At 41.7% G+C, this 5604-nt stretch overlaps 1 long non-coding RNA gene, 2 other non-coding genes and 2 pseudogenes across 3 annotated transcripts; all 5 read right to left on the reverse strand.

Annotated features, from left to right (window-relative positions):
* Positions 1 to 509: 509 nt before the first annotated feature.
* LOC123176399 (small nucleolar RNA Z107/R87) lies at positions 510 to 613 on the reverse strand. The gene has a single exon (XR_006488512.1). It is a non-coding gene; the product is annotated as a small nucleolar RNA Z107/R87 (small nucleolar RNA).
* A 128-nt stretch (positions 614 to 741) lies between these two features.
* On the reverse strand, positions 742 to 820 carry LOC123176400 (uncharacterized; annotated as a pseudogene).
* Positions 821 to 2820: 2000 nt separating this feature from the next.
* LOC123176396 (uncharacterized) lies at positions 2821 to 5397 on the reverse strand. Its single transcript, XR_006488510.1, has 3 exons — positions 5263 to 5397; positions 3848 to 3911; positions 2821 to 3670 (listed from the first exon to the last, which is right to left on the reverse strand). It is a non-coding gene; the product is annotated as an uncharacterized lncRNA (long non-coding RNA).
* Positions 4346 to 4527, reverse strand: LOC123176398 (small nucleolar RNA Z112). Its single transcript, XR_006488511.1, has one exon. It is a non-coding gene; the product is annotated as a small nucleolar RNA Z112 (small nucleolar RNA).
* On the reverse strand, positions 5080 to 5169 carry LOC123176397 (uncharacterized; annotated as a pseudogene).
* Positions 5398 to 5604: the final 207 nt, after the last annotated feature.

The following is a 5604-nucleotide window of genomic DNA, read 5'->3' on the forward strand; positions in this document are numbered from 1 at the left end:
TTTTTAGTTATTTATTAAAAAACATTTTGGGAAAGCCATAAATGGTATTTCTAGGGTTAGCATATTTATTTTCCTCTAAAATTTCCTTTAAGAATTCCCAAACTATATTTGAGCATTTTCAACACCAACATGAGTTTTACCGCATGGTCATGTCCAAAAATATAAACAACTAATTCACCCTCTCCTTTTCTCTCAGGACCAAGACTTTAAAATTTTCCTTACTCAGTAAATCTGCAGTGAATTAAATCATAGCCCCATCATGTGCTACGGTTGCATGATAAAGAGATGACGAGCCATTATCTTGTGTTTCCGACGTAACGTCTTGTGTTTCTGAGTTGTCATCATTCTATATACCATGTGGGGTTTTTGCACATTTTGTATGCGTTTGGCCGTGTATTTGTGGTTTGTGCTTTATCTATAAAACGGGGCGGAAGCCTTTTTGGCGAACTATGCCCTCCAAAGCAAACAAACAAACAAATAGAAAATACTAAAAAGCACATGAGATATTAGATGTCTCAATTCAACGGGATAATTTGCATACAAATCAACTCGTGAGAGAAAACCTATGAGTTGGTCTGTTGAGCTTGAACATTTGCAAATCGTCATTGCCATTGTCCAAGGAAAAGAACAATTCAAAAATAATGCACGATATCTTACTATAAAATCCCTGTTTTATTTTATTCAACTAACAGTATAGAAGTTAGCATAGCACCAAACAATATAGTCAAAATTTCATCTACAGAGTCAGATTCATAAGTATGTCAATCAGCACAGATCCACCCAAGCAGAACCTAAGACGGGGGCGACAAACATCATCCTCATAACTACAATATAGCCAATTCACAACCGGGTAGCTCAGTCATTCCAACCATATGTACTCTGTTTTATCTCAATTCGTACCATCTTGTGCGCTACATAATGATTACAGCTGGCATGACATGAAAGTTCTGAACAAATTTTAGTTGTCCAACAATTTACAAAAAACTGGTCTCTTACAAACTGACTCAATAACTTCAAGCAAAAGTAAACGGATAGGAGCTCAGTAAGAACATAGAGATTGATAATCACACCTGATATATCATACTGAGTGAATTTTCGCATCAATGCTCCAAATCCAAGCCAAAAAAAAAACTTTAATTTAGGATACAGTTTCTCATGTGCAATTAGAATTGAAACTGGACAAGCAAGCTAAAGGTCGTCAACTAGGAGCTAAATAGTTTTGTTCAAGTTCGCAGTTTGGGCATCCAAACTACAAAAACAAACAGGTTTTGACCTCATTATTAAAAACAGACTTTCAGAATATATTTTTTACTTTGCTAGGGCATTTTAACCTCCAAATACATTCCCAGATCATATTTGAGCCTGTGGCTCCCATCTCATTGGTGCGCCTCAACTTGGACCCATGTTGATGATCCCACTCCGCAAAATAGGCAGTTCCACCAGAAACCTGCCGTTCTTCATCAAACTCCATGCCACGAAATGTTCCATACCATACGACGGTAAAGGGATCGAGGGTATACGCTGCACAAAATCTGCTTCACAAGCTCTACATCCCATTGTCTTGTGACGGGATCAATAAGGTCCCCAACTTTTGAAAGGAGATTACCCCAATGGACAGTCACAATTTTCCGGTTCGTACCATTTGGAACCCATGTTTCTGACCATTTGGAATCCATCATGACCACATATAAACCATCACAAATAGGTTAGCTCTGGCGTTGAAGCTAGCCTTTGGGTTGACCCAGCACCAGCTAAAAGGTCCGAATTCTGCAGGTCTGATCGTCGAATTCCACATCAGGGTAGGTGGTGGAAGCAGAATGCTGACAGAGTACACCCCTGCGATGTCCGTGCTCACCTGCATTGGCTTCTGCGGCCTCAGTTGGTCATCGGATTTTAAGTTCTGGACCGTTCCTGATAAGATCCGGTCAGCATGCCTTTGAATTTCGCCCTCTGCTTCGCCTAGATGAAATACTTACCTGTTGATGCGGTGGCGCCCGAAGAGTGTCTTTCTTGTGTGCTATTGCATGCGGATTTGGTCATGATTAAATTTAAGTTTTTTTCATTTCAGAAACCATGGCTAGATGATCATGGCGTGGAGTAGTTTAGCGGATCTAAATCTGATAGTACTACCCTTTTGATTGCACAGATTTCCCGTAAGCTGTACGTTTTTCTTAAGAACATTCTGTAGTTTTCCGTAAGCTGTACCTCTATGGTTTGTACACTCAGATCGCACTGTCTACATATGGAGGATTGAACAGCAGTTACAAGCTGTACCACAGACACAGAGGAGCGACAAATCCTGCCAGTGCATCCACGAGCCGGCTATAAACCTTTGGGTTGAACCAAACAAGCTTGGCCATCCAGGGCTGAGACCTGAGAGACTAATATCCGCACCAAACACCGTAGCACAAGTGTGAAGATCCATGTCAAATGACCAGCTTATAAATAGGGCTACCCTTTTTATTTACTCTACTACAAATCAATTTGTCATTCGAATCAAAACTCCACCAGCTAATTAACATTTACACAGAATAAACGTGGACGTTTTCCTTGTGCTCATCACAGGAAAGCACCGAGCATATTGCACAACCAACTTAGCACAATCGGTGTTGGAATGTAGAGCCATCTCTTACGGTCTGCACAGCAGCTGCTGCACCAGGCAAAGCCTTACCCCCTCACCAGATTGACAAATTTTGCAACTTGATGCTCATGAATCTCACCCAACAACACACATTCCGGCACAATGTGCCCACAGGTTTATGCGTGCATGGTGATTTAAGAAGAACAATATGTAAACCCCCACAGATTCTGGCGCAATGTACAAGCGAAGCTACAAGTTTACGCCAAATACAACAAAAAACCCCAGCACATTGACATACCAGCAAAGCACCGCGCAAGGACCCACTAGTCATATTCTGCTCACAAAAGAAATAGCAATCACAACACAGGAAATGTATAGCCTCTTCCATTGACATTGCACGTCTCAACCCAGCATCTCCAAGATAACGTAAAAAGTTTCCTAATACACTTATTGCTTGCCTCAGATAGCTGTCCTCCAATTACTAACATTAGCTCCCTTGGAATAGTGTACTGAATGAATTCTTACAGAAAGGAAGAGTATCAAACAAATTACTCCTGACAAGTCATGGGGCTTCTTTGCTCCAAGGTTCCCATCTCCCTCTCCCTCTTTTCAATTCTGGACACGGGCTGGAGTAGCGCCCCCATCTTTCTCTCTCTCTCCTTTCAGTTCTGGACACGCGTTGGCACAGTGCCCCTTGTTCTACACTTCTTGGCGTAGCGCCTCTTCTTCCTTCTCTTCATGGGTGCTGCCATGAATTCCTGGATAGCTTCCTTCATTCCTTTCCTCTGTTGCTGAACCACTTCTTGTGTCTTGGTGAGTAGACGACACTGGGCTGGATTGTGGTTAATCGCTTCACACATGAAACACGTGACTTGCATAGTGGGACATTCTTCACCCAAATGACTCGCTTCACAGTAGGGGCATCCATCCTGGTGTTCCTTGTAGGTGTGTCCTATTTCTCCACAGATTTTGCATGCGCGGTGCATCTTCATATTTGGATCAGAGGAATCCAAGAAAATTATTGTTTGTTGGTGCTCAGATTCTATGGATGTATAGGAGTTGCTCACGGGGATTTCCCATCAGTAATCACTGCACCAAAAAAGGTTCAAATCGCTAAATCAGCAGTCCCAGAAGAACTAGAATTATACAGACAACAAAAAGCAAACAAAAAAAAACAATATAGCAGAGATTAATCTGGAATTTGGGGGCGAGCATAGCCCAAGACCATCTAGACAGATTTGCACTCTTAAGCGGCACCTGAATTACCTCTCGGGAGCGTTGTAAACTCAGATGCACCAAGAGAACGGCGGCTGAACAATGGGACAGTGATCTGCAAGTCAAACAAATGAAACACCAGCAAATAAAAATGAAATCATCAAAGAGGAGTCTTAGGCGGCAACTGCGAATGTTTTGAGAAAAAAAAAATCAAGGCAACACAACGAATAAGTGAAGACAGCAAAGTAACTCAGACATCAGCATTAGCTCTCGAGCATGGCTGGGCGAAAGCTCTTAGGCGGCAACTGTGAATGTTTGAGAACAAGCCTTAAATTTATCATCATTGCCAGAAAATATCCTCAAATCAGATTGACGACAACTTGTTAGCTAGTCATAACAAAATTTAATCACAATAACCAGTTCTGTAGACCGACCAAAATACGGTCTCAGGTTAGGCCGAATAGCCCATGGTGCCCTTTTCCTTCTAAACTAGGTGCAACAGACAATTAGATACAATGCAAAAAAACAGAGCAAACAAGATTAGAGAGAATCCCTAGACCCGCTTAAAATGACGCACACAGCTGAACCAAACCAGCTGCACATGGAGATTCCAGCCCAGATCAAACCACAAAGGTTATGGCCGAAGGAGGACACTTGCAGTGGAGAGAAGCAGCTGTTGTTTACCGTCTCTCATACGGCACTTCCTATGGTCTGAGAATCTTCACCAGGATAATTTAAGAACAGACAAAAGTAGATATATACATAAACAATACTAGGACCTGAAGCTATTGGCATTAAGCCTCAGAATTTCAATTGTCCAGCAATTTGCCTCACAAACTGGTTCTTAGTTTATATTGAAAGAATACCGGAAAGACATATCAATAACATCAAGCATAAGTAAACGGAAAGGAGCTCAGTAAGAACGTAGCGATTGATAGTCACACCTGATATATCATATTGAATGAATTTTCGCATCAATGCTCCAAATCCAAGCAAAAAAATATATATATATCTTGAATTTGGGATATGGTTTCTCATATGCAGTTAGAATTGAAACTACACAAGCAAGCTAAAGGTCGTCAACTAGGAGCCAAAGATTTTCTTCAAGTTCACAGTTTGGTCTTCTGAACTACAAGAAACAAACAGATTTTGACCTAATTATTAACTATACTTTCCTAGTGAAGAGAATTGAGACATATGCTTGTCTATTACTTTAGCTTAATATAAAAATAAAAACAATTAAGAAGTCAAACCTAGAAGATAATGCTATATATTTAATAAGAAGACTCAGAATATGGGTGGTGATTCAGCGGGATGGCCTCAAACCGGATGCAGAAACAACGAACGAGACCAAATATCAATCGTCACCGGCCTCAAACCGGATGCAGAAACAAGTAATAAAATCCTTCAAAGTAGAACGCAGAGAGAAGAGAGATCGAAAACTGCAGAGGAATGGAGGAGGGAACCTGCTGAGACGGGAGGTGGCGGCGTGGGGAAGAAGGTCTCTCTTCGCTGGTGGTTAGGGATCCGCAAAGGCGCCCGGCCGACCCGTGCCGTTGGATCGTCGTGGCTCGTAGGCGACCGGCCCAGGATTCACTTCAGAGAATGTGTACTACGTCTGATGGGGCCCACGAACCCATCGCTTTGTTCTTTTTAAATGCGTTTGAGAAGCCTAAACTAGCCGACCCCGCAAAATGCACGAAACTACAAAATAACCCTCAGTTTATAGTTTTAAGCGAAAAAAACAATTATAATAGAACCTGTAAACCATCCCAACCCGTAATTTTTTTAAGAGGCACCGCAAACAT

The sequence above is a fragment of the Triticum aestivum genome, unplaced genomic scaffold, assembly GCF_018294505.1.
Source record: "Triticum aestivum cultivar Chinese Spring unplaced genomic scaffold, IWGSC CS RefSeq v2.1 scaffold151670, whole genome shotgun sequence".
NCBI lineage: Eukaryota > Viridiplantae > Streptophyta > Magnoliopsida > Poales > Poaceae > Triticum > Triticum aestivum.